Raw genomic sequence first — 9,753 nt, 5'->3', positions numbered from 1 at the left:
GCTAACCGCTACTAGAGCCTTCTGCGAATTCCTCCTCCCGGCCCCCACCTTCGCTCTCAACTCATGAAAGGGGCACTGACGTCACCCGCTCACTCTCCGCGCGGCTCGCTTCACGTCACGCCGCGCCCCGCGCGCCGTCCCTGCCTCCAGGCCAATCACACGCGGAGAAGGTTACCGGCCTATTTCCACCCCTCCCTCTCTCCCTCCCTCCCCCTTCCCACAGCCTCTCTCTCTTTCGCCTGAGCGGAGGGGAGGAGATAGTGCGCGAGGCGTTTTTCGGGGAGGGGGGAGAGGGGGCGAGTCTCCAGGCGTCGACCAATATCTTCCGCCGCCGGGGGAGGGACTTCCGCCCGGAGCCGGAAGCGGGGCTCGTGGGTCTCCCTGGCGCTCTCTCTCTCTCTCTCTTTCCCTCGCGCTCCGTCTCTCTCTCTCTGTCTCTCCCTCTCATATGCGAGCGAATTGTCTCCGCTGCTTCTTGGCGCCCAGAAGCCCCGGGGCCCGGACACCCGCCGCCGCCGCCGCTCTCTCTTCCTCCTCCCGCCTCTCCGCGCCCTTCCCTCCCCGCTTGTCGCTCCTCCTCCTCCCCGCCGCCGCCGCCGCCACTCCTCCTCCTCCCCCGCCTGGGCCCCGCTGCCGCCCCCCGCCGCCCTCTCTCTCCGTCTTTCTCTTTCTCTCTCTCTCTCACCCCTTCCTGGGATTCGGCAGCGGCGGCGGCGGAGGAAGAACGAGAAGGAGGCGGCGGCGGGAGACGAAGACGGAGGCCGAGAGGAGAAGCAGCGGCGGCGGCGGCAGCGAAGGATCCCTCAGGCCGGCCTCCGAGCGCGATCCCTCCCGGCCCGCCGGGGCCTTGCTGGCTGTTGGCTTGACAGGTGAGTGGAGGCCGCGTTCAGTAGCAGTCAAGTGGCAGCAGCAGGGCCGCCGCCGCTTCCTCCCGTCACCGCCCCGAGCCGCCGCCATTTTCTCACCCGAGGCCGCTCGCGGTGGGGGGCGGGGCTGGCCGCTGCAGGGAACTGGCCCCGGTTTCGTGGCCTTGCTCCTGCCGGGAGCTCCGCACTGCGTCGGCTTCGGCCTGGTCGCCGAGAGGGAAGCGCTGGGCCCGGCGGCAGCGGCGGCATCTTCACGTGTTTCGTTTCGTTTCCTTCTCCCTTCTACACCCTCGGATTTGGTGTGGGGGGGCTGGAGACGAGGAGGGAGAGATCGCCCCTTTAAGTTGATCCCAAGATGTCCGAAAACGGAGGACACCCCACCCCCATTGGGGACCCGCCCCAAGCGGCAAGCTAAAGCTCCCCCTCGCTTCGTTTCCTCAAGCTCTCCCCAAACCCCCACCGCCATAGTCCTCCTTGACTCACACCCTTATCTAAAGTTAGGAATTGAAACACACACGCCCTTCTTCCGTAACTTGCAATGGGTATTATTTAAGTGTGACAGGAGGGTGGCTTTCTACTGCTTTCTCAGCGTCTCCGGGCCGTGATTTTGATCATTTGGCGACTTTTGCCGAACTTTAAAGCAGGCAGTGAGTTTGCTGCAGTTCAGTTGAACGCGAGAGATCTAGGGGGTCTTGTGTCTAAATGGTTGCCTCTCCATAGCTCTGCATTTGAAAACATGGTGTGAGATCGTCTGGGTCTGAAGTTCAGTAACTAAGAAGGTGGGTGTCTGAGCCTTCCTGAAGGACTGAGGAAATATGTCAGTTCCGTGTACTCATTGCAATGAAGTGGATTGTGTGCTGCTTTTCTTTTTCTTGCAAGTGCCATACTTTTTGTGCCATTTATCCTAACCTAAGAGTGAAATGATTTTTGGAACTCTTATGTTATGATGATACTTCATAACTGCTCCATTCCTGCCAACTTTCATCACTGCACAACCAGCTCAGCCTTTTGCTGCTGAGGATACTGTGTACTCTATAAGAGCTGTAATAACAGAGCCATTTAATAGCCACTCTGATAGGTTTCCTGTTACACCATTTCTGGTTTCACTCTAGTTTCCAAAATTTAGCCATTTCAGGTGGCAACTTAGGTCTGCGTTGCTGGATGCTATTCATTTCAATAACAGTTTTGCATAACAACTTTGACCACTGTGATCAAGAAACCTGTGGCCTGCCACAACTCTCATCCCTGATGATTGGCAATGGTGACTTGGATTGCTGGGAGTTGTAGTCTTCCAGATATTGATGGGCTACTTGTTTCTCTTCCATGACCTACAGACATTTGCTGAAAGTAAACTTTATGCAAATGCCTAGTCAACTGGTTACTCATGTGAGGTTGTTGGGAGTTGTGACTTCAGCTTTTGTGTATAGATATACTAACAGAGTACTTTGTTAAAATGCTTTTGGGACAGTAGCATGGTTGCAATCACAATCTAGCTTGCAAATATGAGAGTAGACAGTATGTTGAATGCGGCTCATAGAGAGTAAACTAGATTTTTTCCCAAGGTATATAAAGGATCTCCTGTTTTGGTGTAAACATCTTTCATTTGCATCATGGGGTGGATCCAGACTAAGTTGGTTTCATTTTGTTCTCAATGAAATCTGGGACAAATTAATAATGATTTGACATATGTCCCTTTGATTTTAGTGCCACTCAGGCTGGATTTAGCCTTTGTGTTGGACTGTCTGTATACAAATTCTCTGCTTTCTATCAATTGTGAAAGTTTATGAAATAGATCCTTCTATCACAAGGCCAGAATTTTGGTTCAGGACCAAAGCTGCAGGGACAGCGAGATTGAATTTTGGCAACCTTGAGATGCAGAAGGTGAAGCCTGAATATTTTAGCTCTTGGTTTGTGGCTCATATGGTCTGGTTTTGTTGGACTTCATCAGAAGACTAAACAAATTTGTACTAAAAGCCTTTAGTCTGTTCAGAGAAGGGAGACTACATGAGGCATTATTCCAAAGACATTTGCAAACCACTTCAATACAATTCTTACTTGTCTCTTCCTTGTGTCTCCATGGCTGGTGCTCTCTTCAAACTTTTCAGGGGAACCTAGAGGCTTTCTGGGTATCTTTGCCGAAAAAACTCCCTTCAGTTTAATGTAAAACATCTGCTTATCTATTGTTGTTGTTGTTGTTGTTGTTTATCACCATTATTATTATCATTATCATCATCCCCACTCTCTCTAATGTAAAGCTGATAAGCTATCTAACTGTTGGACTTAAGTAGTACACACTTGTTCTGAAGCATGGACAGATCTCATTTGTTGCACCCCCCTTAAAAATACAAAATCAGTTGACAATCTTTTGGTTTAATTTGTGTTTATATTCATGCAAACACCAAAATGCTGGGAAAGTATGGCTGTTAAGGGCCGCACTATTAAGACACATTAGGCAATATAGATATGGTATGGTACCTTTTTATTGCCATCTTTCAGGCTTCACTACCTTCAAGCTGGATGGTTGTTAGTGGCCAGGACCCTGAAGATCATCAGGTCCGAGCCCCTGCCACAGATAAAGCATTTTGATGCATATTTCTTTTAGGTAGTTTAAGTGAGAGAATGGTCAAGACGAAGATTGCTGTTGTGCTGATGCCAGTATAATGTGGCAGAAGCAACATAATATTGTGTACTCCAGATTGAGAGCAGCATTGTGGCAATACTTTTCCGTGGCAGGGCTCAGCTCTGTAATATTCAAACCATGAACAAAATTACCTTTGAACATGTGCAGAGTGGAATTTCCCTTTAAATGAGTCACCAGAACACTGCTTGATATGAAATATTACTTCACAGGGTGTACTTTCCTTAGAAAGTTTTGAGCCCTAGTTTTGTAAAAAAGTAGATAACCATTTAAGAATAGAAAATCATTTCTGATGTATGCATACTTACTGTACCTTTTCATAAAATTTGTGAGTTCTATATCTCTTTTCTCCAGTTTTTTCCCCTTCTGAGAATAAGATTATGATGAATGACAGAATTACAATGAGACTTAAGGAGGAGAAGTATGTATTACTTACATAAAGTATTGTCTAATCCTTCATATACATTGTACTTCCTTAGTTACTTTAAAGACAAGACTTTTCTAAGGGGACAATGATACTAACGCTACAATATCATGGAGAACTCTACTCTTGAGTTGTGTTCAGCTGAGTAATTGGAATTCACGTGTCTTAAATTATGTTTGCTAATTTCAGTAGGACACCTCTTAGTTTGACTTGACTTGGATACGACCCTTTGCCCTAACCGCATATATATCGCATATAGTTACAAAGCAGTAAAGCCTGACTCCTTCCTATGCCATAAACTCATAGGTAATTAGGGAAAAAGTGCTTTCCTTTTTTCTCATTCTGCACTTTTCAGAAATATTAGCCTATCATACAGGATTTTTGTTTCAGGATTGTAAAACCAGCCCATGTGTAGGAGATGTACAGAACAGAAGGGTTAAGAATAGAATTTAGAATAGAATTTATTATTTATACCCTGCCCATCTGGCTGGGTTTGCTTCCCTTGTGGCTATCTTGCGCTAGGAGAGGGTTAGAGTAAATGACCTCCAAGGTCCCTTCCAACTCATGGATATGATTGGTTGCCAGGTGGATACTTATAATCTGGAACAGTTGCCTCAGTTGCATAGACTCCCATGTTTCTAGCCCAGTGAATAAACAGATCTGAGACATGGGTCCACTCCTCTCACTGAAAGCCATCCAACTCCAAGATATGGTGAAGCTTGAAATAAATCATAGGATACCATACCATATTGCCTAAATAATGCACCTGTTGAGGGTTTGGCCCCTTACATTTGCACTTGCCTGAGTGAACATGGAACGCCCTGGTGGCTACTGTTGGTTGAATCTCATTAAATTTTGAGAAACCTATACCTTCAATTCTCTGATCAAGCAACTTGTAATTGAACATGAGAAATGTGACGGGAAAAGGAAAGGAAGCAATGTGACAGCACACCATTTAGAAATATAGGACATCACCTAAAATTTACATTACGCCTATTTGGGGTTAATTTGTTAAGTGAAAAATGCAAAGTAACCAAATCAGAAAAAGATGTTCAAAGAAATCTCACCATAAGCATAACTGAGGGGCTAATCCCAAATCTTTAATAGTGGTGTCTACGATTTGCTCTCTCTGGTGGTTCTTCTGCTCCATTTTACCCTTACAACAACCCTGTCAGGTAGGTTAAGCTAAGAGACTGTGTGCTTCATTGCTGACTGCAGATTTGAATCCTGGTCTTCCATATCCCAGACCAATGCTCAACTACTACACTGCAGTGGCTATCTTTATAAATTCTATTCTTTATAAAATTAAAACAGTTTGTTGTGTTAGATTCTACACGCCCAGTTTATACTAAGTGAGGCTCATTAATGTTGTGTTTTAGTCTTTCAGGTGGACATTGGGCCTGATGTGTACATGTGTGGGAAGAGATACATGTCCAGGTAGAAATTATTCAGATGCATTTGTAGCAAGTGTTTGGGAAAGCTGTACTTGTAGAATTTCTGACTGGATATTCACTTCATAATGCTGTGATGGAGCTCCACACATTTATAGATGCCAAGCAGAAATTCTTCGGTGAGGACATCACAAGTGTTGGGAGAAGGTGTACCTGTAGAATTACAGGTTTCCTATTTAATACACATATTAGCTGTCTGTATTAGTTCCCTATTTTAGGAAGAATCTGGTGATCCAGAAACTTTTAATGCCTTCATTGAGAAATTTTATTTATTCCTGTAATTGCTCCTCCCTGTTTCCTTTCACCCTTAACTTCTGTCTTATATTCTCCTCCCAAACCGGCACTTCCTCTCATCCCTGTCCTGAATTAAAGAATTTCCTGGAAAATTACTGGTGATAAACTGCAGGAGAGATAACACAAAATATTTAGGACAATTCTTGATAATAGAATAATGGTTACTTTTACTAACCATTTTAGCTTTTATTTTAAATCTTAGGTGATAGAGTACTGATTTTGTTAAATAGCAGTAATATTACATGGTATTGACCCAAAACTCTAGTACGAGCAAAGTCATTAAAAGTTGCTTGTTTTACTTGGCTCCAAATCGGAGAGTTTAAAAAAGGTTTGGGCTCTTACGTTATGTTTTATGGTTGAGGATATTTTAATGAATACTTCCTGGTTCAATGCTGCTGGACTATTAATTGTTTCTAATGAAATACAGCAACTGAGATTTCATCCCTCTTTCCAAATATATTGTTCCTTTTTCTAGATGTCTGCTTTAGCCTGTTGATACCCATAATTATTTTCTGCTACTTGAGAAACATTGGAAGCCTCTTCAACCCTTAAAGTGAGCAATGGGTATCTATTCTATCAGTGCAGGAGCTATGGTGACTACCAGTGTTAGAAATAAATCAGGCGCATTTTGCGACTCACGCGTTTGCAATTGTAACCACATGGAGATCTCTGGGTGCCTGGTTGGCAACTGGGGAAAGCAAAATGTCACTTAGAGAAGGATTTGAAATATTGTAATTGAAGCTTGAATTTGTTTTATTCTGGATTATTTTATTTGATTTTTTAATGTGTTGTAAACAATTTTGATATTTGTTCTTTAAAAGATAAAGCGGTGCAGAAATGATGCTGTTGATAATGATAATAACAATTAATAAATAATAAGACATTCTATTGCAGCAACTATAACCCATCTGTAAGGTACAATTTAGCGATTATATATTTCTAACATTGCTAACTAGGTAGCGGGGGTATTGTTTGATTCAGACTCTGTGATGGAGGCCAAATTTGGCTGTAAACAACAGAAGTACATGGGTGCAATTTGTTTTGTTTTGTTGGAAATTTAAAATGTAAGAGTTATTTATGAAGGACTGTAGCTCAGAACATCTGCTTTGTATGCAGATTCAATCCCTGGCATTTCCAGTAGGACTGAAAATTCATCTGTTATTGAAACCCTGCAGAACCAGGTCCAGTCAGCATAGACAATACTGAGCTAGATGGACCAATGGTCTGGCTTGGTATAAGGCAGCTTCCTATATTGCTGTGTCTTAAGTAAAGCATAGTACAGTCATACTTTGGTTTCCGAACAGCTTCGTTCTCGAATGTTTTGGCTCCCGAACGCCGCAAACCCAGAAGTGACTGTTCTGGTTTGCGAACTATTTTTGGAAGCCGAATGTCCAATGGGGCTTTTGATTGGCTGCAGGAGCTTTGGTTTCCGAATGTTTTGAAATTTGAACAGACTTCCGGGATGGGTTTTGTTTGATTTCCAAGGTACAACTGTAGTATGAATATCTTTTTTTCTGGACCTGGCAAAATAAAACAAGTAAAAGTGAATAATGCAGTGAATATTATGTGATTTCAAAATTTTGTTTGAGATCCAAAGAGCTGATTAGGCTCATGCAAACAGATTGTATTAGCCTACTGTTTTGTTTTTTTTACTTTCACTGGCTAACCCCATGCCTTGTTAAAAATGTATTTTGAGGTTTGCTATATAGTTTGGTGGGAGTAGATCTTTGTGGGGAGAAGTCTAAAGTTTCCCTTCTTTGGCTTCTTGTTACACCTTCAAGTCAAAGTTAAACAAAAATTCATCTGCTGTTCGGATTGCTATAGTTTTACTCTTTGAGAGCTGCTCTGTGTAAATGCAAGTGTTGGGTCATCGTGCTTAAATCACTTGACTGCTGAAACTGTTGCTACACCAAGATGGAATCCAGAGTTACAAAATGGGAAATGCAGGCTGGGAAGAGTGGCATGAGGATCTTTGACAATCATGATTTATTTATAAATACATGCTTGCACAGAACGGATGTGCATGGCTTGTATTGGCCTTAAGTGGCAGGCAAGCTAGAGCATTTGAGAAAATAGGCTGAAATTCTGCTTCAGTATGTGTGACACTGGGAGCAAGTACATGAAACATGAACAGTCATTGGTGGAGGCAAACTAATTACCAGAAATACTTAACAGAGGAAGCTGTCTTTAAACGTTAGACTTCTAAGGTATGTGTCACCCAAACTAAAACTTGGTTTAGCTTTTGACAAAACATGTTAGTCAAATGCATAACGCATAGAGCACTGTTTTCCAAACTTGAAGTCTATGAAAACATCCAATTGTGCAACTTGTACGCTAAATTATAAATGTTGGTCCAGGCTACTGCCTCTCCTGTACAAAAGTCTAAGTAAGTTTAGCACAAGCTAGAAATTTTGTCTTTTCATATGCACAGTAATGTCAGCTTTATATACTCTGTAATCAGACTGTCTAGAGTAAGGTTCTGTAATACTAAAATTTAACCTGATCGAAACAGGCAAAACTAGAATTCTGAACATGTATGAACGTTATTTAACACTTGTACAAAGGACCACTTTGTGTGTGCTTTTAATTGTGGCATTCCCTTAGGTGCCTCTAATGAAAATTTATACAATAAACAAGTTGTTCAAAAAATCAAAAGCCACACTTGTAATTTGGTAGGCAAATCTGAGCATGGCAGATCAAAAGTCAGACCGGTGGTGACCCTGTTCATTTTAAGTTTACATCTATACTTTCAGGAAGTTGCTCTGATTTATTGGTTACAGCATGATTTTGCTGCTCTGGTGTGCTGCATGGCCAAAAGATCTGCAATGGACATACTAAGCTCAAACTTTGAGAACAAGCTGTATAAGCCTGCGGAAGAAATTGGTGCAGATTTTAGTTGACTAACATAAATTATGTTTCGGAGCCTGAAAGTTGGACAGCCTTTTATAGTAGGCTTACTGGTATTTCAGAGACACATTGTTAAAATTCTGTAGTGCATATAAATCTGGATAGGTAACTTGAACACTCTTTGACCCACCATTCATGTTTTCTTGCTATTGTGTCATCCCTGCAGTTCTCCAGCTTCCTTTTCGTATCTTCCCTCTTTAAACCAAGAAGCAAAATGAGCCTTTTCTAGTATTGTAGAATGATTTCCACTGACAACACCATTCCCTTATGTTTAAACAGAAAAGAACAGTGATTTCCTTGTTAGCAAAGCTGTTTAAAGCTTGACACCAGTTGCCTGCATGGTGAGGTTCCAGCTTCATGTCATAAACAGCTACTTGCTGGTGAAGTATGCTGAACTGAATTGTATTGAGTTGTCCCCCCCCCCCCATTCTCTCATTGATTAAAATTAAAGGGCAGGGTGGTCTGAAACAGGGCCCGACCAGGTGCATGGCCCTCTGCAACATTTGACACTCCATCCCTGCAGCTGGTCTTCTGCTGCCTTCCCAAAGGCAGGTAAGTGAGTTGCTGGGCTTTGGGGAGGAAGTCTGAGGGCTCTGTCAGGGTCCTAGAGTCCTCTCCCCTCTTTCCCAAAGCTCAGTTAGCACTTCCCCAGCTTTGGGAAGGAGATAGGAGGCCTCTAGGACCCTGCCAGAGTCTTGTGCCACTTTCTCAAAAAAAAAAAACAGTGACTGACTCACTTACCAAGGCTGGGGGAGGGGCATCAAATTTTGGGCTCACTTCTCCCCCCCACCCCACCCCCAACAAGCCAGTGTGCAGCCTGCAGGTTCCATGTAATAGAACTCTTGAGGCTCACTTGGTATGAAAATAGATATAGGGATTTAGATTTAGAACCCATCACTCCACATCCTTAATGACTACTTGACATGTGATACAAAACTTTCATTGCTTCATAAGCTGATTGTTGTTACCACCATTGTGCTCCATGAATACTGCAATAAATTTAACAACAATATAAAAGACAGGCTTTTTCTTGGTAGTGAAAAACAAAGAGCTCAAGATTTCCTAAAGGCTACTTAAAGCAACTGTGAGAAAGATACTGCTAGTCAGTAGTGTGTGAGCTCAGGCAGGCAATCTGTAAATGGACAGGGCCTTAGCATAACTGGAAATACTGTG

The 9,753-nt window shown here is 43.1% G+C and overlaps 1 protein-coding gene across 1 annotated transcript in view; it reads left to right on the top strand.

Moving 5' to 3' along the window:
* Window positions 1-96: 96 nt before the first annotated feature.
* Window positions 97-9,753, top strand: part of LARP4B (La ribonucleoprotein 4B) — a 57,537-nt gene continuing 47,880 nt past the window's right edge. The window contains exon 1 of the mRNA XM_083704866.1: window positions 97-869. The gene's annotated coding sequence lies outside the window, so the exon portion shown is untranslated. The remainder of the gene's footprint in view (window positions 870-9,753) is intronic.

This window comes from Podarcis gaigeae, assembly GCF_964106915.1.
Source record: "Podarcis gaigeae genome assembly, chromosome: 12".
In the NCBI taxonomy this organism is placed as follows: Eukaryota; Metazoa; Chordata; class Lepidosauria; order Squamata; family Lacertidae; genus Podarcis; species Podarcis gaigeae.
Note: the sequence above shows the minus strand (reverse complement) of the source record. Positions and strands in the feature narration are given on the sequence as shown.